This window comes from Mesocricetus auratus, unplaced genomic scaffold, assembly GCF_017639785.1.
Source record: "Mesocricetus auratus isolate SY011 unplaced genomic scaffold, BCM_Maur_2.0 Super-Scaffold_6730, whole genome shotgun sequence".
NCBI classification, from domain to species: Eukaryota; Metazoa; Chordata; class Mammalia; order Rodentia; family Cricetidae; genus Mesocricetus; species Mesocricetus auratus.
Genome location: NW_024429184.1, coordinates 4,894,706 through 4,919,937, shown reverse-complemented (window position 1 = coordinate 4,919,937; position 25,232 = coordinate 4,894,706). Strand labels below are relative to the sequence as shown.

At 48.0% G+C, this 25,232-nt stretch overlaps 1 long non-coding RNA gene across 1 annotated transcript; it reads left to right on the top strand.

Annotated features, from left to right (window-relative positions):
* The first annotated feature begins 151 nt into the window (after positions 1–151).
* On the top strand, positions 152–4,389 carry LOC110342110. Its single transcript, XR_002384109.2, has 3 exons — positions 152–452; positions 1,190–1,463; positions 4,089–4,389. It is a non-coding gene; the product is annotated as an uncharacterized LOC110342110 (long non-coding RNA).
* The last annotated feature ends 20,843 nt before the right edge of the window (positions 4,390–25,232 follow it).

Sequence of the window (25,232 nt, the reverse complement as noted above, 5' to 3'; positions counted from 1 at the left end):
TGGCCAAGCTGGCATGTTCGGAGAAGTGGCCTGTGTTGAAAGCGGAAGACGGGCTCAGGGCAGTAGGGAAGAGAGGCAGGCAGAAGAGAGAGAAAGCAGATGATGAATTAGAGATGAGGCTCACGTGAGTAGGGTCTCCAGAGGGGTGGCTGTGAGTGCATGGGGGGAGGAGGTGTGAACTAAAAAGGCACTGGTGTGTAGAAGAAAACTGTGGCCAAATCAAGGAGAATTCCAGAGCCAAGAGACGAAGGATTGCAAGATGGAAGGCCACCACCTACTTAAACACCACCCGCACGGAAACAAAGGAAAGCAAGGGGTCATCTTAGCGGCTGCTCTGCTCCAACACTAAGGAGAGAGAGTCAGAGATCCAGGCAGTGGTCAGGGTACCGGCGGATCACAGGCACGCTTGAAGGTACCAGCGGTGGCCATGCCGTAGCCTACGGATACCTACAGTGAGTGCAGCCTGCAACCAGACGTCCCAGAGGAGCAGCTTCCGGGGTAGTTCGGGCAGGGGAGGAGGAAAGGATGCTAGGCTAATCCTGGACCTGGGATGCCTCCGTCCTGTCTGTCAAATGAGTACAGTAGTATAGTTTATAATTGTAAGTAAGAGTGCGAAGGCACAGTTAAAAATGAGGGGTGGGGGTGTTGTTAAAACTATCAGAGCAAGACAGACATAGGCAGATTCCCCAAACCGTCAAGAAAGTACCAGGCATGGGGGATCATGACTTTAATCCTAGTATTCAGGAAGCTTAAGCGGGAGGACAGAGAGGCCCAAGCCAGTCTGGGCTACATAGTGAGATCATATCTCAAAATAATAATAATAATAATAATAATAATAATCCTGGGCACTAATGCCAGTACTCGGGAGGCAGAGGCAAGCAGAGCTGTGCAAGTCTGAGGCCAGCCTGGTCTACAGAGTGAGCTAAAGCTACACAGTAAGACCCTGTCCAAGTAAATAAATAAATACAAAAACCTAATGACAGAGGTGAGTGCGTAGCAAAGAGGATGAGCAGAGGCTGTACCTCTCCCTGCAACCTGGAAACTCAGGGCTACAGAGTCCTGGCCCCATGAACAAGCCCATGCCTGTGGGGACCATCTTAGAGCAAGGCCATTGGATAGTCTAACTACCTAACTCCACATCTTGGCTCTGGCCTCAGCAATCTTAACTCAAGTTTGTTTTATCCTACAGGGGGAAAGGCTCTGCTTGATTTAGAGTCTCCCCAGGGTTAGCCTCTATTTAAAAAAAAATGGATTGACTTTCCTTGGAGAGCAGAGCCTATGTGTTCCCACTGGAGAAGGAGAGGCACCATGCCACCTGAGCGCTAAGGATCCCCTTCCGTGCCAGGGTGTCCTGCCAGGGTCCCAGCTTGGAGCTTCGCCTTCAGGAAGAGCCAGTTCATGGGGAAGCCAGGCAGAAGGACGATGGGATGTGGGAAACGCCCAAAGGACCCGCACTTGAGCCGGTGAGTCCCTTAACTATAAAACGTGGCGATGACAGAATTGACCTCCTGTGTGCCAAACCCTGAAACGGCACCAGGCATGCAGTGAGCTCTCACTACACGCTAACCGCCAGCCGTCCCGGGGCACACGATACCCTCACTGCTTGTGCCCACCGTCCTCTTAACTTTGGAAACTTTTATTTCTGAGTGTCATTTCTTTTTAAAACAGCTGCACTGTGCTTTCTGGTCACAGACACGACACAATTATCGGGAAAAACGGCTTTGTTTAAAATTGAGATAATCACTTATAAAGTGAGGAACAGAAAGACCTTCTAACGCATTCACAGGTTATTTTAATATGTTCCAAATAAATGCTAAGAAAAGGCAGTGTTTATAAATAGTCTTCAAAACAGCCCCCTCTGCGTTGTCAATGAATGCGCCCCAGCTTGTCAACGTCCCCATTGTGCAAGGCCTCGAGCTGAGCATAATTAAATCCTATTACCCAGGAAAACTTGCAGCATAGTTGCTCTGACGAATGTGATAATTTGTTAGCTCAATCTCTAAGTGTGATGAGAAGAATTCTGGGCTGGGTACTGTACCACCCCTGCCCTTAAAGAGTTTATAATCCAACAGATGACACGCCCATGGAAATGGTTAAAGAAAGTCCCAGGCAAAAGTGGGTGGTCACTAGGACAGAATCAGCAATGAGAAACAATAACCTGCCAGCTCTTAGAAGATTTCCCCAGTGCTCTTTCTGTGGTGAGAGACAGCCCAGCAAAGTGACTGCAGATCTGAGCTCCAGTCAGAGTGGCCGGGTGTGAAGCTGGTTCCAGGCTTTTGCCTACTGAATGCTGTTGTTGCACGGGGTCCTCAACATCTGCTAACCACGGTGCCGTGTTCTTTAAGATAGGGATGGCAGAGCCAGCTACTTCATAGATGGGTGACAATGACTGTAAAACACAGATGGCAAGAGTGTGGAAATGGCTCAGCGGGCAAGGCCTGTCTCACAAGTATGAGGCCTTCGGTTTGGACCCCAGAACCCATGCGTGATGTCTGCTCTTGGTTGCCAACTTGAATACATCTGGAACTAAAACCCAAAAACGGAGGGCTCACCTGTGAGGGGTTTGTTCCGTTTTGTCTTTGCGTAATTTGAAGTAGGGAGATTCACTTCTACTTTGGAGCTAGGAATCTGGATCTTGAGGCAGGAAGACACACACCTTCAGTCCAGACTATGAGGTGGGAAGACACACCCTTAACGTAGGCCGCGCCTCCTGCTGGAAGTCTGCAGAGTGACGGCAGAAAAAGGGAGCTTTTGTTCTTTGCCTGCCTGCCCTTGCCTTGCTGGGGTAAGTCTATTCTTTCACTGGCCCTAGAGCCTACTTCTCTGGGATTCCAGAATATCCTAAAGACCAGCTAAGACATCCAGCCTCGTGGACTGAGCGAGTATTGGATTCTTGGGACTCAGGGTTCAGCCAGACGTCGTTGGATGAACTGCACCGCAGCCTGTAAGTCATTCTAACCAATCCCCTCTATATGGAGAGAAAGATTAATCCTCTGAGTTCTGAAGAGCCCTGGCTAACGTACCATGTGAAAAGCTGGGTGAGGCAACACGTGTCTCAGGGCATGGAGACCAGAAGATCCCTGAAGCTCATCGGCTAACCAGCCTGGCCAAATCAACGAGCTCCAGACTCTGAGAGAGACTCTGCCTCAAAAACCTGAAGTGGAACATGCTGGAAGAAGACCCAGGAAGTGAACCTCTGACCGCCACACGAACGCATGCACACGCACAGCCACACACATGCACACACATTTGCAATGACCTTGTACACACACACATGCACACGCATTTGCATATAACCAATGACCTTGTACACATTACACATACACATGTACACGCACATGCACACGCACACGCACCCACACGCAAACTAGTGCTCATCTTATTCAGCTCACTTCCCCTCCTTAAAGATGGTTTATAGTAGGCCCTCCTATTAAATGAATAATGAATCGCGGAAGAGTAAAACAAAGAAACGATGAATAAATTATTCAATGAGACTGTCACGGGGATAAAAAGCGAGAGGAATCACTCTGGTTTTGCTGCGTTTGTTTGGTTCGTTTTATAGTTCAGTGGATCAAGCCCAGGCCTTGCATTTGCTAGGCAAGGCTCTAACACTGGGCCACAACTCTTGGCCTCAGAACCCTTATTCTTGATCAGAGGCAGAAAGAAGTTCCTCAGAGGGTACAGCTTTTGCATGGCCATTGGAGAGTAGGGTAGATGAGCATGAACTGAGATTGTAGCCTCGGAAGGGACCTAAGAACTGTGGAGTGCTTTTGTGAGGGAGGAGGGGGTTTTGGCAGAGATTTGAGAAGATACTACCACACACAAAGAAATGGAGGCCACCCCCATAGTCCAGGTGGGAAATGGAGAGGTGGGGTGTGAACTAGAGTAAGTAAAGGGGGAAGAAAAAGGGGGGAGTGTATGAGCGTGGGTGGAAATCAGGGGCAGAGGGCAGTAAATAGTCTTCGGGGCTTGTTGCCCGGGTGGTCTGCACAGCCTTTATTACAGAAACCATTATTAAACCACAGAGAGAAAATGATGCATAAACCAAACAATTGTTCATCTATTTCTCCTGAATCCCATAATCCTAGATTATCGTGGAAGATGAGACCAGCCCCCCAAACATTTACCATCTGCTGCTTCAATTCTGTTCTCTGTGGCCTAATTCCAAGAAGCCTCAGGACCTGTTTTGTTCTTGGGAAGACTGGCCTTACCCTCTGTGAAAATGTACCTGGCCATCAGTCCCAACACTTGACTCCAGATTGGGGTTCTGGGAGCTGGGATCCTCTTCTTTGCATGATTGTTGTTTCAGACATGGTCACTTAAGTTGGGGGGCCAGGACTATCACTATTATCTTTCTAAATTGTTCATTAAAATGTCATGAAGCGCCTTGTCGAATATTTTGTTGAAATCAACAATGCATGGTGTCTGCCTCTATCTGCTTCATTATCCTATTTAGTCTGATCTTAAAAACAAACGAACAAACATAGATAGAGTGTCTCATGAACCTGGAAATGGGTGACCATCCACTTCTCTGTAAGTACTCAGGAACAATTTGTTTCATTATCACAAACTTGACTTCTCAAGTTCAAGTTTAGAGGAATGTGTTTGCTATGACTCTTTGTGTGTGTGTGTGTCTGTGTGACTATGTGTCTGTTCTCTCTCTCTCTCTCTCTCTCTGTGTGTGTGTATGTGTGTGTGTGTGTGTGTGTGTGTGTGTGTCTGTGTGACTATGTGTCTGTTCTCTCTCTCTCTCTCTCTCTCTCTGTGTGTGTGTATGTGTGTGTGTGTGTGTGTGTGTGTGTGTCCCCGTCCAAAAGTGTTTGCAAGTGACACATATGCACATGTATGCAGAATCCAAGCATCAACTATGGTTGTTGTTCCTCAGGAATTGTCCCCCTTGCCTACTTTTTTGAGACACTCTCTCACTGTGACCTGAGGCTCATTCGTCAGTCTAGGCTGACGCCCTGGCTGACGCCCACCCACTCCTGGCTCTCCAGTGCTAGGATCATGGGCGCATACACATATGCCTGGCTTTTTTTTTTAAATCCACAATTCTTTTATTTTATTTTATTTTATTTTTTATTTAAAGATTTATTTATTGATTACTTATACAGCGTTCTGCCTACATACCAGAAGAGGGCACCAGATTGAATTGTAGATGGTTGTGAGCCACCATGTGGTTGCTGGGAATTGAACTCGGGTCCTCTGGAAGAGCAGTCAGTGCTCTTAACCTCTGAGCCATCTCTCCAGCCCATGCCTGGCTTTTTACATGGGTTCTGAAGATCAAATTAAGTTCCTCACTCCTGCACCCACAGACCTCTTTTACGTTTTTAATCACATGAAGTCAGCAGACCCTTCCCTCTTCTGGGCTCCAGTAAGTTACTGTGTATATAGCTGGTTCTGTCTCATCACTGGATTTCAGCTCAAATATATTCAGGGAAGACTTCTTCAGAAATACAATCAAGGCCCAAGCCTCCCCCACCCCATAACTCTCACTGTACAATGTTTTTAAGAGATTTGAAACAATTTTGCTCAGTTATTTACTATAAATTGAAGCTTCTCAAGAGCAGGGCTGTTGCATTGTTCTGGGCTGGGGTACTAGAGGTGGGCATGCCTCCTAGCTCAGGCGTGTGCTGAATCCATTCAAGGACGGTCACTAGCTTAGAATTTGAATGGTCCAGCCTCCTGTGCTCTGGGCTGTCACAAAGCCCAGGGTGACACTCCTGCTCTCCCCTGAGGTCCCTGTCATAACCACTTTGCCAAGTAATTTTTCCTAGTTGGTTAGAATTAAGTCCAATACAGAAGTTTCCCAAATCTCTTCTGCTTCTGGCTGAAAGATGAAATTATCAGCCAAGTTGAACACGGCAAACCAGATCTGTTGTCCCATGTGAGGCTGAATAAAAGTGCTCAGTCCTTACTAGCCCACACTGGGCCTCAAATGAAGAGGCTACACCCCTCAGAAGTCTCTCGGTACCTTACAGGCTCCCCAACTTCACGGAAAGGCTGGATCTGCTCTGCCATTGTCAAAATGAAGTTCTCCACGACACTAATGCTCATTTGTGAGTCGCGGCTTTGGTGAGTGACATTGGGCCAGGCTGATAGCTACTTTACCCATGGAGTTCAGGACCGCTTTGATTGTATGGGGAAGAAGCGACTCCACCTATGTACAAAAAGATGTGAGTAACTGAAGTTCAGCAGAGACACTCAAAAGGCACAGAGCCATTAGGCAGCGAACTATGATTACCGGCTGCCCCCTCCGCCCCACCTGAAGCAACACGGCCTCGCATCTGTCCTGGTTTCCAGAGCTGAGTCACAGTCCTTCACTTGTTGGCTGGCTTCTATTCTTACTTAAATAATCCCAAAATGTTGACTTGAGTGTGTTACAGTTTTCCTTTTGTCGCATCGCAAACGCCATCTCAAGTCTATACGGCCTTTCAGAGTATGCACCCACCAATGATGACTGCAGTCTGCTGGGGCAGTTGCTCAGGAGAAACAGTTACCGAGAATTCACGAGCCGGTGAATGCAGGGACTTGATTGGGAACTTATTCTTGTTCTGCACACTTGTGATGGTGTTAACTGTCAGCTTGACAGAATCTAGAATTACCTGGGCCTCTAGGCATGTCTGGAGGGGGGGATACCTTTTTTAAAAAATAGAGTATTGATTTATTTCATTCCTTAACAAGAATCTATTGCTTTTCACTAATGTCATGTTGTCTTTTAATTTAAAAAAGTAAATTTTTCATTTTTATCTCCATTTCAGTTTTTTAAAATTAGTTTTTATTTAAATTTTTAAAAAATCTTATTTTACATACTAATCCCAGTTCCTTCTCCCTCCAACCCTCCCATTCCCCTAATCCATCTCCCCATCCCACCCACCCGCCCCACCCTCCACTCTCCAGGGAGGGTGAGGCCTCCCATGGGGGATCACCAAAGTCTGTCACATCACTTGGGGCAGGACCTAAAGCCTTTTCCATATGTCTAGGCTGAGATAGTATCCCTCCATGGGGAATGGGCTCCCAAAGTCCATTCGTGCACTAGGGATAAATACTGGTTCCACTGCCAGAGACCCCATAGACTGCCCAGACCCCCCAACTGACACCCACATTCAGAGGATCTGGTTCAGTCTTATGCTGGTTTCCCAGCTGTCAATCTAGAGTCTGTGAGCTCCCACTTGCTCAAGTCAACTATTTCTGTGGGTTTCTCCAGTCTGGTCTTGACCCCCTTGCTCATCACTCCCTCTCTCTCTCTACAACTGGATTCCAGAGTTCAGCTCAGTGTTTAGCTGTGGGTGTCGGCTTCTGCTTCCATCAGCTACTGTATGAAGGCTCTAGGATGGCATATAATGTAGTCATCCATCTCATTATCGGAGAAAGGCATTTAAGGTAGTCTTTCCACTATTGCTTAGATTCTAGTTGGGGTCATCCTTGTGGATTCCTGGAAGTTTCCCTAGTGCCAAGTTTCTTGCTAAGCTCATAACAGCTCCCTCTACTAAGGTATCTCTTTCCTTGCTCTCCTTCTCTGTCCTTTCTCCTACTCGACCTTCCTGATCCCTCATGTTGCCCTCCCTTCTCCCCTCCTCTTCTCCTATCTCCCTCCCCCTCCCCCCATCTGTACTCCCAATTTAATCAGAAGATCTTGTCCTTTCCCCCTTCTCTGGGAGACCATGTATGTCTCTCTTAGGGTCCTCCTTGTTTCCAGCTTCTCTGGGGTTGTGGATTGTAGGCTGGTTATCCTTTGCTCCATTTCTAATATTCACTTATGAGTGAGTACATACCATGCTTGTCTTTCTGTATCTGGGTTACCTCACTCAGGATGGTTTCTTCTAGTGCCATCCATTTGCCTGCAAATTTCAAGATTCCATTGTTTTATCCCCCTCCCCACTGAGTAAATGTACCATATTTTCTTTATCCATTCTTCATTTGAGGGGTATCTAGGTTGCTTCCAGGTTCTGGCTATTCCAAATGCTGCTATGAACATGGTTGAACAGATGTCCTTGTATGACTGTACATCTTTTGGGTATATGCCTAAGAGTGGAATTGCTGGGTCTTATGGTAGACTGGTTCTCATTTTCCTGAGAAACTTCCATACTGAATTCCAATGTGGCTGTACAAGTTTGCACTCCCACCAGCAATGGAGGAGTGTTCCCCTTTCTCCACATCTTCTCCAGCATAAACTGTCCTTGGTGTTTTTTATTTTAGCTTTTCTGATAGGTGTAGATGATGTCTCAGAGTTGTTTTAATTTGCATTCCCCTGAAGACTAAGGATGTTAAACAATTTCTTAAGTGCCTTTTGAGATTCCTCCATTGAGAATTCTCCATTTAGATCTGTACCCCATTTTTAAATTGGGTTACTTGGTATTTTGGTGGGTAGCTTCTTGAGTTCTTTGTATATTTTGGAGATCAGTCATGTGTCAGATGTGGGGTTGGTGAAGATCTTTTCCCATTTTGTAGACTGTTGTTTGTCTTATTGACTGTGTCCTTTGCTTTACAGAAGCTGCTCAGTTTCAGAATGTTCTAGGTGATATCTTTTGGGAGGGGTTTCAAGACGGAGTTTCTCTGTATTGTTTTGGAGATTGTCCTGGAACTTGCTCTGTAGACCAGGCTGGCCTCGAACTCACAGAGATCCACCTGCCTCTGCCTCCAGGGTGCTGGGACTAAAGGTGTGCACCACCAAAGCCTGGCTTCTAGGTGATATCTTGATTACATTAATTGAAGCAGAAAGATGCACACACCCCTTACAGATGGCATCATTCCCTGACCTGGATCCTGGATTGTGTATCATTGGAGAATGGTACTTGACCAGAAGCTTATATTCATCACTCTTTGCATCTTGATTATGGATGTAACACACTCATTTGTCTCAAACTTCTGTGGCCTTGAGTTCCCCACTACGGACAGATGGACTGTACCCATGAACTCTGAGACAGAGTAGACTCTTCCTCCCTTAAGTTGCTTTTGTCAGAACATGTTAGAACAGCAACAGGAGAAGAAAATACGACAAGAGACAAAGGTAGAGAGGGTACCAAGTGGTAAAAAAAACAAACGATGCTCCCCAAAGTTGGTGTGCTTGTTAGACTTTCTGAGATGGACTATAGTAATGAGAAAGATCTCAAAACACCCTAATACACACAGCATGATACCTTTGCTGTGATGTTTGATGCTTGGGCGCAATTCGTCTCTGTGTTTGGAACCCAGCTCAAAGCTTTGCATCCTCTTCCAGCTGAACACTTCTTCCCAGGGAGGAAGTGAGCTTCGTCTCTGCGGCTTGCGTTACTGCCTATTTCAGCTGCTTATAGCGTCACCAAGCATACTGTCACCATCTGAGTGCTGACACCTTTGGTATTAGGTACCAAGGTTCTCAATTATGAGTGGCACCGCCACCCCCACCCCCAGGAAATGTCTGAAAATGCATGGGGTTGTTTCAATGGCTGAGAACAGCTGCTGACCTTTAGTGGACAGGGGCAGGGTTCCTTAACGTCCTACAGCATGTAGTAAGTCCCTCTCAGCAAAGATCTGTCTTTTCTATACCGGCAGGAGCCACACTGAAAAGCATAAGAAGGTGGAAAATCACATAGACATCTGTGCATAAGTTCTGTGTCTTTACCACCAAAATGCAAATATAATTGAATATGCAAATTATTTAGAAAGATGTAGATGAGTTCCGCAAGACCCAACCAGAGTTGAGAGTAGTGGGTCAGATGTTGTCTGTTTTGGTAGCAGACCTTTTTACACTATTTAAATATTTGACTCATCTGTATATACTATCTTTCAATATAATTTTAAGCTAATTCTGTGATGAAGCCTGTCTTGAGGGGATGTGCAAGACAGTATGCATTTATTCTTCATGTTCTAATGTCTGTAATTAGTAAGGCTACGAAAAGGTTTTGCTGGGCTACATGGAGAGGCCCGTGGAAACATATAAGCCATCCCAACAGTGTGTTCCAAAAGCTCATTTCTGTTTCTTAGTACCTCTGTTGGAAAATGCCCCATTAACTCAGCTGAGGGCAGAAAGCAGAGCCTCCAAGAATCCCAGCACTGGCTGCCACTCAGTGTTGAGGACACACTGAGGGACAGGAGTTGGAAATTTGAAAGAAATCTAAGAAAGAGGAAATAAGAAGAGAGAAAAGAAGAAAAAAACAACCCAGGGGTCTACAGGCAAGGAAAGGAGTATCAGAGAAGCCCCTGGTAACTTCGGTGTTTGCCCATCTTCTTATTTCCACTGGTGGGTCATCTGCCTCCTCCTCCTTGTGCAACTGAAAATTCCTAGCATCACTCACCAAACCTCAGCTCACACTTGGGTCCCAGCTGACTCCCTGGAGTCCGTTCTCTGCCCATGCTCCCCACACAGCAGAGAGCGGTTGCGTCTTTATGCTGACAGATACTATTCCATACACTACACACAGTTGTTCTAACAGATGCTCTATGAGGCAGGCATTATCTCCACTGGGCAGGGAATGAGATAATTACCTTGCATTTCTCTGAAATCCTAGTTTGTAATCCAATATAGCTGCTGGTCTTGTAAACTCTTCTTATTTGTAATTCCCCACACCGGTATCTATCTATCTCTCTATCTATCATCAAGCTATTTCTCTCATCATTTTAAAAATGCAATGGAGGAGAAGGAAAAAAACGGGTTAATATTTATTGACCTATTGTCTTATATGCCTAGCATTTGGAATGTGCTATACTGAGCACTCCCCACAACTATCTGAGGCAGCATTCTCTTTTAATCTCCATCTTACTTTCAAGGAAATTGAAGATCAAAAAAATGAATAGACTTTCCCAGGATCCTACATATGCTTAGTTGAAGAACCAAAGTTGGTACCAGGTCTGTCTGAAGGCATGGGCCTTTCAAGATACCTAGCCTCTAATATGGCCCCCAAAAATACCCCTGATTATGTCACGGTTGCCCTATCTGACCAACAGGAAGAATGGCATTTAGCTCTAGAAGTGAAGGTCACAAAAGACCAACTTCCATCAAGCCTTCTGATTATTTCGGTGGGCTAACCACCTGGACTTGAGGCAGACCGTGCAGTTAAGCTGCTGTCAGGTTCCTGACCTTCAGAAAGCATGGAGTACAGTGAATGTTTATCCTCAGCTGCCAAGTTTTGGAATAATTCATTACATAGCCATTACATCTTATTCACCCTTTTGATGGGGTCTGAGAAGCAGGCATTTTCTGTCAGCATCACTGCCTCAGCTCCATGGGCTCTCTGTCTGCTCCTCCTAGGTGGCCATGCAAGAGTAGCCATACATCTACGATGACTCCGTGGTCAAGATTAGCCTGGAGAAGGCATCAGACGCAGAAGGCACAAGAGATGAAGGAGCCGTTTTGTACCTGAACATAGGACAGGAGTTTGGAAACCCACAGAAAATGGTCTTGCCTATCCTTCGCATTTGTGACTTTGCCACTTCAAGGGAATCACAGAAAATAGGGCATCTTGTATATTAGGAAAATTCAACGCATCAAGCTTTCAAGGGAAACGAATGCAACACATTCGATTAGAGTTCTGTGATGGAGCAGACAAGAGCACTTTCCAAAGGCTGCTGCACTACCCGTGTTGTAGCAATCCACACAGCATTAGGAACTGCAGAGTGAGCCTGCCTGCGCCTAAATAATAATCCTAAACGGGCTGTTTGTCTTTGAACACGAATTCTGTGAAGCCAGGAGACCAGGCTAGGTGATAAGCTGATCAGAGAAGGTGTGGGTAGTTCAATCACCTTTGAGTTGTTGAGATGATGGGATGAAAATCCAGAAAGTGCTGCGGGAAATGAATGAATGAACAAATGAAGAAATGTATGAAAACATCAACGCCTAGTGGGGGGGTGGACAATTTCCCACCTTGCCTCTGCCTGCTGGAGTTTTGAGAAGTCACCATACGGATTAGAAACAGAGGTGTCTCGACACTCTAAAACTTCACCTGGGACAAAAGGGCTGAAGATTAACCCCTGCATCCTAGGACGATAACCAAAGGGAATGTTGTATGGCGATATGACAGCACCAGCAAACGCTGAGCTAGATGCGTTGATGCACTCTTGCGATTACATCCCTTGAGGCTGAGACAAGAGAAGCGCCAAGTTCAAGGCCTGCCTGGCTATATAGTAAGTAATCTGGACTTCACAGTGAGGTCTAGGCTCGAGAGCAGAAATGAAGGAATAAAACAAGTGAAAACATTGAATAGAAATCACCCCCAACTAACGTTTTCTTTACACCTGGCCCCAAGTTAGATTTCACACAAACAGACTGCCCAAGACTTGAAAAATGTATTCTCGGAGACAAGCCAAGTTTGAATCTCATCTTGCTTTTTAGGTGGACTTTGCTAAAACAAGCAAAGCATTTCATTTCAGAAGCTTGGGTTTCAACCCCAGGTCTGCCACCTGCTGGTTGTGTGACCTCAGAAAGCCACTCAACCTCTCTGAGGCTGACATGGGTAATTTTGGGGAAGACTGGTGACCCAGCACAGCGTGGTCCTGTCAGTACTGAACTGAGCAGTGGTTTTGAAGTGGAATCTAACCGCTGGTGTGTTTTGTGTCCTGACTTTCTAGAAACCAGAGCACAGCTGTCTATTGTGTTATATCTCACCCTTGCACTACCACTTTTAAAAAAACCACCTCCAAACCTCTGGGATATCCCATGGCCCATCCTCACCTCCAACTCCTCTGGGATGTCCCACGGACCATCCTCACCTCCAACTCCTCTGGGATGTCCCACGGACCATCCTCACCTCCAACTCCTGTGGGATGTCCCATGGACCATGCTTTGCTCAGGAGGGAGCAATCACTCCAGTGTTCTGTTGCAAGAAAGGTCAGCTAGCTGTGTGATCTCAACGTCGGTGCTCCCTGATTCCAGTGAGCTACCATTGAGGGTCCTTTCTCTCTTTGCCTGTGCCTCGGGGAATCTCTGTGTGCTGGTAGAGTGACCGCCTTCATAGTTAGGATGCTTAATGAGTACTACACAGCTTAGCCAGGACAGTCTCTGAACCAATGGAGCTTTGGGTTCCACAGTGTAGTGGTTTGACTGAGAAATGTCCTCCATGAGCTGATGTATTTCAACACTTGGTCGTGTGTTGGTGGCTCTGTTTGGGGGGAGTTCTGGGACTTTCAGGCGGAATGGCCCTCCTGGAGGAAGCAGGTCGCTAGGAAGTGACTTTGAGGCTGACAGCCTTGCCCTCCTCCCAGTTCTTTCTCCCACTCCTGTGTGAGCAGTTGAGGTGTGACCTCTCAGCTTCCTGTTCCTGCTGCCACACCCTCCCTGCTGCTCTAGACATCTAACCCTCGAGACCCATAAGCCAAAATACCTTCCTCTTTAAGTTGTCTTCAGTCACAGTGCCTGGCCACAGCGACGATAACCAGTCGCAGGAACTAATACATGCAGCTTGGACCAGGTGCCAGTTAACAGCACAGTGAACATCCCCCAACTCATAGAAATGCATCTACGCCAATGGCTGTGAAGCTGTCAACTGCAAACTTTTCCTTATACCTGTGGTGCCTATTAGGACTTTGCAGTGCTATAATCTGGCATTGAATGGCATCTCTTGTATCCAGCTATTTTAACCTTAACATATCAATATTTTAATGCTGTTCCATGAATAGTTCAACTCAAGATGTATATAACTTCAACCCCACTGTCTTTCCTATCTATCTCTGTCTATACCCACAGGACACACTAGCTTTCTCAAAGGTTGATGACTGTGGTGGTTTGAAAGAAAATAATGAGCTGGGCGGTGGTGGCGCACGCCTTTCATCCCAGCACTTGGGAGGCAGAGGCAGGCGGATCTCTGTAAGTTCAGGACCAGCCTGGTCTACAGGAGCTAGTTCCAAGACAGCCTCCAAGGCCACAGAGAAACCCTGTCTAGAAAAAAGAAAGAAAGAAAGAAAGAAAGAAAGGAAGGAAGGAAGGAAGGAAGGAAGGAAGGAAGGAAGGAAATAGTGGAAGGAGGATAATAGTGTGGTGTTTTGAAAGAAAATGGGCCCCATGGGGAGTGGCATTGTTAGGAGGTGTGGCTTTATTGGAGAAAGTGTGTCACTGTGAGGGTGGGCTTGCTTTGAGGTCTCTTTTGCTCAAGCTTCACCCAGTATGACACTCAGTTCACTTCCTGATGTCTGCAAGATGTAGGGCTCTTAGCTCCTGCAGCACTGTGTCTGCTGCATGCCTCCATGCTGCCATGGTGATAGTGGACCAAGCCTCTGAACTACAAATGAGCCACCTCAATTAAATGCTTTCCTTGTAAGAGTTGCTGCGGTCATGGTGTCTCTTCACAGCAATAGAAACCCCTTTTCTGTCACCTACAAAGTCTGACCCCCCTGCTGTTCAACGGAGATAATTTGCTTTCCACTTGCTTGCAGAAGACATGCCTCTTCACAGAAGGCTCCCTTCTTAGGTCTTCATTTGGAGTGTCTGTGTGTGCGTGTGTGTGAGTGTGCATGTGTGTGAGTGTGTGCATGTGTGTGAGTGCGAGTGTTGTGTGTGTGCGCGCACATGCATGTATGAGTGTGTGTGAGTGTGTGTGCATGTGTGTGTGTGTCATGTGTGGAGGAGTGTGAATGGGGCCACACAAGCACCATAGCAGGTTTGAGAAGGTCAGAGGAAACCTCAGCTTTCCTTATGCTCACGGGCTCGGCTCCCTCTTTCTTGGAGCACTCATTCACTCTTTTCAAGTCATCACTACTTCCCTGGGAGTCTCTGGCCGCCCCACCCAGTTCTCAGTCTCCTTTGCACACTTCCCCTGGTGCCTTAGAATTCAGTTCTTAGCTTGCTTGTCTTTTGTGTCTATTTTCACTCCCTGGAAGATAAGAACTTCATCCTGTACCATGTGGATCCTGACAACTGACACTGAATAGCCCCAAGCTCAACATGCCAATGGCATTTTAGACGTAGCAAGTCCAAAGCCCAACCCCAAGCTCCCTGTCCTGAACTTCCAGCCCACATTTGGTGTTTAGGGGAAGGAGTCTCCATTCTTCCAGGTACCCACACACGGCCTCATATTCTTAGTTCTTCTTTACCCACATGGTCCAACAACCCATCAGCAAGTTCTAGAGCTCTGTCTTCCATGCCACCCAACTGGAAACCTGTATTCCAAGCAGCAGGCTCCTGCTATACTGGGTTCCTCTCACTCATCACAAGAGCATCAGTCACTTTTTTGTTTGTTTAACTGGCTTTGGTTTTTGCTTTTTGCTTTTTTTTTTTCAGGAAAGGATTTCTCTACCTAACAGTCCTGACTGTCCTGGAACTTGCTTTGTGGACCAGGCTGATCTCGAACTTGAACTCAAACTCACAGAGATCTGCCTGCCTCTGCCTCCCAAATGCTGTGATTAAAAGTGTGTGCCACCACACCCAGCAACATTAGTTATCTTTTGTTGTGATGAAACACCATAGCCGGAGCAACTTAAGGAAGAAATAACTTCGTTTGATTGGTTGTTCTAAAGAGAGAGTCCACAATGATGAGAAAAGCATGACAGCAGGAGGCTGGAGCAGGAAGCCGAGTGGTCACACCCTAACCACAAACACAAGGCAGAGAGAAGGAACTGGAAATGGGGTGTGGCTCTCAAAATCCACCCTCAGGAACATTCTTCCTTCAACAACAACATGTCTTCTAAAGGCTCCATAAAGTCCCAAACAACAAGACCTGTCAGGGACCAAGTACTCAAGTGCATGAGCATTCGGGAGACATTTCTCATTCAAGACACTACAGTGATCCCACGAGAATGTACCCATGTCCCATTCCCCTTGGTTCAGTACATGCCCCAGACTCCAACTTATTAGAAGGCTCTTCCCTAAACCACCTCACTGAAACCACTAATCCCCTTCAGCACACCACACCCCTATGTCACCACTCAACTCGATTTTTATTTATATTTGTTTACCAGATACATTTATCTGTCTCTCTATGGGCCTTTGCATTGACTATCTTACCCTTAACTCTGAAGATAGGGTGTAACTCAGCACATGCATTGTTGAATGAGTGACCAGCCACTAGAACAGAAGTATATAAGCACAGGCCAGCCCCGATGTCAGCAGCAGCTGGAACAATCTCCTTGAGGGAGAGAGGCTATGACATGTTGCAGAAACAGGGTGAATAAGGTAAGGCATGAACTTAAATGCAGTTGAAATATCTCCATCTACATGTGGCCCTTTCCGTGGTAGAAGAGTCGGGTGTGGGGATCTAAGGATGACGCTCAGTGGGTAGCTTAGCTCCTATAAAGTCCAGGTTCGGTCTAGAACCTCACAAACCAAGTGTAGTGGTGCACGCCAGCCACCCAAGTACCCGGTAATCACAGCCCCTAGGAAGTGGAAGCAGGGTGATCAGAAGTTCAAGGTCATCCTTTGGCTACACTATGAGTTTGAAGCCAGCCTGGGTTACACGAGAAACTATCTGAAGGAGAAGAACAAAAGAAAAAATATGACTGACATCCAAATTCCTCCCCTACAAAATAAGCCAATTATACTTGGGTTTCCTTTTCCATGCCCAGGCGAAATGAAGACTTATGATTGTCAGCACAAAGCATTATTTGTATCTGTGAGTCATCCTTCATCCATGAGCAAAAGAAAATTCACTCTGAGACTTTAATAGACCATGTTTGGCCAAACCAGATCCGGCGGTCTCCTGTTCAACTAGCATGGTTGCAGCTGTGCTTAGAGAAAGGACTCACACTCATCGGCACATAGGCAGGCCTGGTCTCTACATAGAGATGGTTAATGTCCGCAGCTGCCACTAGAGGGCTAGCCATAGCTAGAACTGAAAAGAGGCGTCACATGCAGTGTGCCCCTGGACTGCCCCCAGGGCACAAGCAACTCTTAGCCTTGAGCTAGTCCCACGACTGAGGCTTTTATGTCCCTAGAAACTCCACGTGGGGCCTCTTCCCCCGGGTGTCGTGGAAGGACACCCTTTAGAAGCGTCACCTTTCATGATCCTTGGTTTGAAGATGGAGCCCTAGGGAGATGGTTTTCTTCACTTGAAAAAAAAAAGCATGTCTCCCTTCAGTAGCAGCATTTGAAAATGCTCCGAACAAAATTTCTGTGTTTTATGCTATAAATATTAAGGCACGTATGGGCGACCTAGGAGCCACATCTCTATGCAGGAGCTGAAAGCTCACGATCTGAGAGACTCTTTCAAGAATCTTAGGAGTAATGAATTGATAACTCGGGATAATACATCTGCTTGGTATATTCATGCCTGAGGGTTACTGTAAGTGGCTCTCAGACTCCTGTGGGGGACGGGTTAAAGTACCAGCCCAGAGTGTTTCAGCCCTGAGCTACACACCCGATGCCCTTCCATTGTGTACTTTCAGTTAGGGCTCACAATCTTAACAACTTTAAACTGCACGGTGTGGTGGTCTCCGGTACATTAATGATGTTCAGCCTTCACAGTTGCCCAACTCCAGCATAGAACAGAAAAATGTCTTTCCACTACTATCACCCACTCCCAAGAAGCCCATTCTTACTGAATAGTCCCTTCTCAACCCACCCCAGTCCCCTCAATCCTTGGCAATGACCGTAGTACTTTCTGTCTCTATGGTTAGTCTTTCAAGCTCGTTTTGGGCAAATGACATTGTGCAGCATGTGACTTCTTATGCCCTCCACTTACTATGCTTCCAAGGTTCAGCTACTGTAATACCGAGCAGAACTTTGTTCCTTTTGTGACTGACTAACAGCCTGACGCATGAATACATCCCTTTCCATAACTTGTCAATCCCTTTGTTGGCTGACATTTGACTTCTGCTCACTTGTGGGCTACTTGAATGATTCGGTTAGCACCATTTTGTACAAGCTTTTTGCTTGGACATCAACTCTTCTTGGCTTCTTCAATGCCTGCTGGAAGGAGAGGTTTGGTCCACAGCGCATACAGAAAAATAAGATATGGTTCTTCCCTACCCCAGGCAAACCCCCTCCTGGCTTCCTCGCTGCTGTTCATTTGTACGAGGACCTGGCAGACGCTGGGAATGCACCTGTGAACCAAACAAGCCAGAGTCTAAGCTCTCAGGGAGCTTGCGTTAGTCACTTTCCTTATGGCTGGGACAGGGAAACCTGACAAAAGCTACTTAAGACAGGAAGGGCCCGTTGGAACTCGCGGTTTGGGGGTATTATTGGGGGAAGGGGTGGTGGCAGGAGTGTGAAGCAGCTGGTCACATGACATCCACAGTCAGGAAGCAGAGAGAGGGATGCTGGTGCTGAGCTCACTTTCTCCTTTCATATGCAGTCTAGGTCCCTAGCTCTCGGGGTGGTGCTCCCACAGTTAGAGTGGAATTTCCCACCTGGATGGGTGTGGTCTAGAGAGTCCCTCACAGATGTGCACAGATGTTGTCTCCTGGGTGATTCTAGATCCTGTCGAGTAGACAGTCTTATGGGGGCTGTCCTTCTGTTTGCAGTGAATATATGTTTCTCGTATGGGTTGATGAATAAAGCTGTTTCAGCCAATGGACAGGCAGGATGTAGCCAGGCAGGAAGTATAGGCGGGGCTACCAGACTAGGAGAATGCTGGGAAGAGGAATTCAGAGGGTGAGTAGCTAGCGAGACGTCATGTAGCTTCTGAGAAAGCAAGAGGATTGGGCATCACTGGTAAGCCAAGACCATGTGGAGGTACACAGATTAGTAGTCACGGGTTAATAATTAAGAGAGAGCTAGCCAGTAAGAGGCCTGAGCCATTGGCCAAACAGTATATAATTAGTATAAGCCTCTGTGTGTGTGTGTTTGGGACTAAAGGGCTGAGGGACCGGACAGGACAGAGACGTCTGTTTGCAGCCATCAATACGGCTCCCAGTCAAGAGAGGAGGCGGGAATGAGGCAGGAGGAGAGATAAGCGCTAAGACCGTTTCAGATGAGACTGAAGAATGACTCCCTAAACTCCAGTGGTCAGGACTACCTTTCTAATGAGCCGACGTTTGAGTTGGTACCTGGCAGGAAGGAGCCAGTCATACGAGGAGTCACAGGGAGAGCCATGTGAGGACACACAGCAGCGGCAGCAAAGGCTCCAGGGAGGTGATCAATCTGGCTTGTCTAAAGCCCAACTCTCATCCTTAGCCCCTTTCTGGGCTACTGAAGGCTGTCCTCTGTGCTTGTACCTTACCAGGGGACCCGAGTCCTTCCCTCCTTCCCCTCCCCGCTGTCCTATCTCAACAGCTAGGCAGAAGTAAGCCTTGCACACTGGGAAATGCCATTGCTCTCCCTCAGACAGTAACCAGTGCCTGCTGGGCTCTTTCCAGCCACTGAGCCCCGTTTCTCATTCCTCTACACTGAAGCACATCAGGGGACATCTCCCATGGAACAGCCATTTCTCTAGCCTCCTGCAGAGCAAATCACCTTGTATCCCCCAGTAAGTTCATGGACAACTTCTTCCCAAGGTCCATTTATAAAATTATGTGGTGCCCTCTGCTCATTAGTTAACCTCTTGTTTATGGTGGAGACCCCTGATATAACGTGCATTCTTTCCCGCCAGCTGCCTGGGTCCCACCGCTGTCTCAGCCCCCAAATATCACCCGAGACACTATATTAATTATAAAGCTGTTGGCTGTTTGCTACGGTTTCCTACTGGCTAGCTCTGACTTAATTATTAACCCATAATTGCTAATATATATTTTTATAAGGACTTAGACTTATCTTTCCGGGGACACCAGCCTCATGTGCCCTCTCCTCCCAGGATCACATATCGACTCCCTACTCGTGACTACATTTCCCAGAATCCTCCTCGGCTCCTAGTCCCACCTATCTTGCTTCCCTATTGGCCAACAGTGCTTTATTTATCAACCAATCAGACAAACATATACACAGAAGGCCTTCCCCCATCACCCTGAGTGCCTTTTTAAAAAACTATTTTTAATGAGAATATATTTTCTCATATGATACATTATGATTACGGTCCCCTACCCCAACTCCTCATACGCCCTCCCCACCCACACCCCCTGACGTTTCTTACCCTTGCGTTCTGCATGCCCCACGGGTATGAGCATCCCTTCTTCCGCCCTCCCTCCTTCCCTCTGCCCACTTTTCAACACTGGTGACATCAGGAGCATATTCCAACGCCCTTTCGTCAGCCTTCACTGAGGAGGTACCAACCAGACCGTCGTGATGCTGAACGGCTTACCCACACCACTCAAGAACTCCCCCACTCCGTAAACTCCCTGTGTTGTCCCATCCTTAGCACCCATGGGAGCTTTCACTGCCCCAATGGACACAGCACCAGGAAGTTCAGGGTCTGCTGTACATGTTCCCAACTGAGGCTGAACAGGGCAACTCTCTGCCTTCTTGCCTCGGTTCTTAGTGATTAGCGTGTCCCAAGCTGGACTGCCACCCTCATCCCAGCTGTCCCTACCTACCTGCTCATCGTGCTAGCTTTCTTGTCTCCGCTAATGACTAAACCAAAGCATGCATGCATATATATATATATATATATATATATATATATATATTGCTTTTGAGAATATAGACCTTACAATCAGATTAGTGTTCCGGATGCAAATGTTCCATTCCATTGTCTGCAATACATTTTTTTTAGAGGAAAGTGTTTATTTATCTTGTCTTCTATGTTGCTGCTCATCATCAAAGGTGGTCAGGGCAGGAACTCAAGTCGGGCAGGAACCTGGAGCTGATGCAGAGGCCGTGGAGGGGTTTTGCTTACTGGCTTGCTCCTTATGGCTTGCTCAATCTGATTTCTTTTTTCTCCTTTATTTTTTTCTTTCATTTAAGTTAGAAACAAGCTTGTTTCACCTGTCAATCCCAGCTCCCTCTCCCTCCCCTCCTCCCCCGCCCTCCCCACCAGGGCTCCCATTCTCCCCACCCAGCCCAATTCCCACTCCGTTCCCCAGGAGGGTGAGGCCCTCCATGGGGGATCTCCAGAGTCTGTCCAGGGCAGGGCCTAGGCCCTCCTCCAAGAGTCCAAGCTGAGAGAGCATCCCTCATTGTGGGATGGGCAGCCAAAGTCTATTTGTACACCAGGGATAAATACTACCCAAAGTCCCATAGATTACCTGGGCCTCCTCACTGACACCCACATTCAGGGGGGCTGGGTCAGTCCCATGCAAAGCATGCTTTTATATTTTTTTCATTTTACATACTAGCCCCCCTCCTCCTCTCCTACCTCCCCTTCCTTCCTCCCCCCACCTCCTCCCATCCCACCCCCCATTCCACTCCTCAGTGGGTGTAAGGCCTCCTTTGAGGAGTCAACAAAGTCTGGTATACCAAGTTAAAGCAGGACCTATTCCCTGCCCCCTGCATCCAGGTTGAGCAAGGTATCCCACCATAGGAAATGGGCTCCAAAACGTCATTTCATACACCCAAGGTAAGTCCTGGTTCCACTGCCAGGTCCCCCCAACCCCCCAGCAATTCAAGCCATATAACTGTCACCCACATTCATAGGGCTTCATTTGGTCCTGTGCAGGATACCCAGCTGTTAGTCCGTAACCCACTACGAGCTCAGGTCTGCTGTCTCTGTGGTTTCCCCAATCTTGATCTTGACCCCCCACACCTTGCACATATGATCTCTTCTACTGCTCTTCAGACAAGCTCCAGGAGCTCAGCCCAGTGCTTGGCTGGGTGCCACTGAGTCTGCGTTGGGGCGATTAATCTTGATTGTCAACTTGACATGCTTAGGGAGAAGGACCTCAACTGAGGAATTGCCTCTCTCCGTTCTTCCCAGGAACCATCTGTGGGGGCTTTATTCTTGATTGCTAGTTGATGCGGGAGGGCCCCACCCGGGAGCCCCGCCCAGGAGGGCCCCGCCCACTGTTGGCGGGAGGCGGGTCTGGGCTTTTTCAGAAAGGTGGCTGAACGTGATGCTTGAAGTAAGCCCGTAAGCAGTGTCCCTTTGTGGTCCACGTCACCATCATCATAATTAGCATCTCCAAAACTAGACTCTCATCTTCGCCCCAAGTGTCCCTCCCTCCCTCCCTGTTCAGCGTTCTAGTTCCCTTGTCTGCACTGATGACTATCTAGCCGTGGTCCCGGCCGCCAGTTCCTGTATCCAGGCGTTATCTTCTGCGCTCTCCCTACTGCATCTTGAGATAGCCGTCTTTGCCCCTCTGCTTTTGCCTCGACTGGCTTTGACGACGATTGTCACCGTTTTCCTGAAGCACCGCTCTCCTAGTGCTCTCTGACAAGGTTCTAGTTGCCCCCAGACTCTTCTCCCTGCCACACAAATCCAGACACGTTTGGCGAATCTGCCCCCCCCCCCACTTAAAATCTTCACTGCCCCCCCCACATCCCCCACTGCAAACAACACTGAACCCAAACTGCAGTCTGCCATAAAGGGCCTCCCCTGGCTGAGTGCTGCCGCCCGTGTCTCCCCGCCCATCCGTCTCCAGCAGAAACACATTCCTTTGTGCTTCCTTGGGCATTTCAGGGCTGCACGTTTGTCCTCTCTGCCCGGAACAGTCTTCTCTCTCAACTTGGCCTTCCGTTTTCACACACTATTTCTAGCTTAAGGTGGTTAGCAACTGTCTTTTTACCGTCCTGCAAATGCTGATTCCCTTATAAGGATAAGTGTTTGGCCCCTTCTATATCTCCAGGACCCCTGGGCAAGACATTAGCGTCTCAGTTTCAAATTCCCTTCTGCGAAGGAGAACTGGTCCTGTCTACCTCAGATGACTCTGCTAAGACTAAGCAAAGAACACCTTTAAAAAAATTAGCCAACAGCTCACCCAGAACTTAGACCAAGAGACGCTCAAACACTGTCACTGCCAATACACTGCAACAAAATGTCCTCTACCGTCCAGCTGCTGTCCCAGCTGTCTCCCCAGTGCTTCATTTCCTTCAGACCCAGTGCCGTACGAATCGTCTGTGATCTGGACTGTTCTCCCCCACCCCTGGCTCTGGCTCTGTTTATCTGTTGCTTGTGGGGACTTGCTGAGCTTTCTTCCCGTGTTTTCAGCAGCAATATCTCTTTGTCCCTTTTCAATGCCATCCCGCCCTACTTTAAGGACTGGCGACCCAGGTGTTTGGATTGTTCATTAGACATCCTTACTGGTCTTCCTATTCTAACTCTCCCTGCCCTCTCCATGCTCTGTAGCACAGCCGCCTTACAATGCGCACAGCAAATAGCTAACCCTTTGGTTGGTGACATGGAAAAGGGTTTAACACACTCCGCCCGTTGGTGTGGTGTGACCACCTCCCGAAGCTGGAGAAATTCTTTTTTGTTACTGTGACCTGCTCAGCATTCCGTTAGGGTTATCAGTGAACCACTAACAGAACGGCACAAAGTCAAGGGAATAACACTAACGATGGGACCGCCCTCCTACTCGCAGATTCCAGGCTGCTAAGTGAAAATTAATAAGACAGGAGGGTCACTGAGCTCTCCAGGTCTACTTCCACCAATCGGTTACCACCCTAGCACCCTCTCGTGGAAACGGGAGGTAATGCAACCGCTGGAAAAGAGGGAGTCAAGCAGAGAGGGTGTAACAAACCCGTCTGTTATCTGTTCTGGGCTCCGCAGGATAATATGCTGCCTGTAGGACCGCACCAGAAGAGGAACACAGGCCGACTGCGCAGTATTTTTCAAACGAGCAACGATACTAACAGCAGAAACCCACGAACCGCTTGTTACTCCATCATGGTAGACCGAACCTCAGAAGGACCTGCTTTGTGTCGCTATACTAAAGGGCAATTTTATGCAAAGCAGTGAAAATCAGTCACCTAAAAGGCGTAACGTGAAGGATCACTCTTGGCAGCTTTAAAAAGGCACCTCAGTTTTACCTGTCACCTGCCACGATTGCTTGCGTGTCCACATCTGGACAAACTTAAATATTCATCCAGCTATGTGTGTAATTTTTTTTTTTGCATTGAACCAAATACGTGAAAATCAAGCCTGTTGTCAGCCAGGCTGTGATGAAACAGTGTTTACAACCAAAACAGAATCAAGGCCATGCTAGAATGGAAATGTTTTCTTTGGGAGATTGTTGCTTTCCCGTCCATGGTACACCTACCTCCACAGCCTCCTTCCCTCCTCCCTGCTTCCCGAACCAGCGTTTCTGAGATGCTGAAGCGCTCGCATGGGTGCTGGCGTCCAGTACAAACCTGATCGGTGTTCCCCTGGCCCCTCCTTTCAGTTTCCTTGCCGAAGGCCGGCTCCTTTAGCAAGCCCCTCGAATGCCCTCACATGAAGGAATGGCGCGTGCCCCCCCCCCCACAAGCAGGCTCAGCACACCTGTCCTTGGCTGGCTGCAGGTGCGTTCCAGAGCCTTTGATTAGCGGGCATCCAATGTGCGCTGAGCCTCTGCTGGAGGCTGAGAAGTGTACTTTCCAAGAAAGCCCAAGAGCTGACTGGCTGCACCCGTTCTAGAACTACTGACGTTCTAGAACTACTGACAGGAAATGATGAGCCGCTGGTGGACTACAAATGGGAAACAAATCAGGAACGAAGCCCAGGCAGTAGACGCTGGGCCTTCTGGGTATAGAAAACCAGGCTGTCCCTTTTCTCCCTGTCTCTGCAGAGCCACTCTCTTTTCCAAATGGCACAGGACAGGCGTGGACATCAGCCCCAAGTGAAGCCTGCCCTACAAACGAGGAGGCCTTGAATTGTGCGGCCTTGCTCAGTCTAACAAAGTAGGCTAACTGTGTTCCCTTTGCAAGATGTTGAGCTAAAAATCCGTACGGACCCGGTCTTAGCTGGCAGTGAAGTCATGAAGATCGCCAAGCATTATTACCTCGCCCTGTGGTTGGTAGACTGGAGACTCCTCTGGACTACCAGCAACAGACAAGAATAAACAGACCAGCACTGGGAGTGGATCTAGAGGTCACGGGCAAAGAGAGGAGATGAGGTCTGGCGCGCTCAAGAGACAGAGCAGACTCTTTGTGCAACTACAGCCTCACTCACACGTCTGGGTCCTGGATGGACTTAGACTCTTGCCGCCAGTCTCCTGAGCCTCTCCGCTGAGCTAATTCCTATCGCCACATCAACAGCCCTGCTCTGGACCGCCGAGACACGGTTGCTCAGTGCAGGGTTCAAGGCAAGGTGCGGGCAGTAAGACGCCACGCTGCACATTCTCCACGCGGCCACCTCGCTGCTGCCTCCCGAGGTGTGACCACGCCCTGGCGAAGCCTAGGAAACCATTGACTCCCTGGGGGAAGTCGCACCACTGCCGTCATCCTGCACTCTGAACTTGGAGCCTCCTTGCCACTTTGTGGCACGCTTGGTTTCATCTCTGGAGCCCTTACCGCTTGCGCATGCCCACTGCGGAGGTTACGTCTGCCCGAGTTTCCTCTCGCCCGTGTTCTCCCGTGGGTACGTGAAACACCCTGCGGTGTG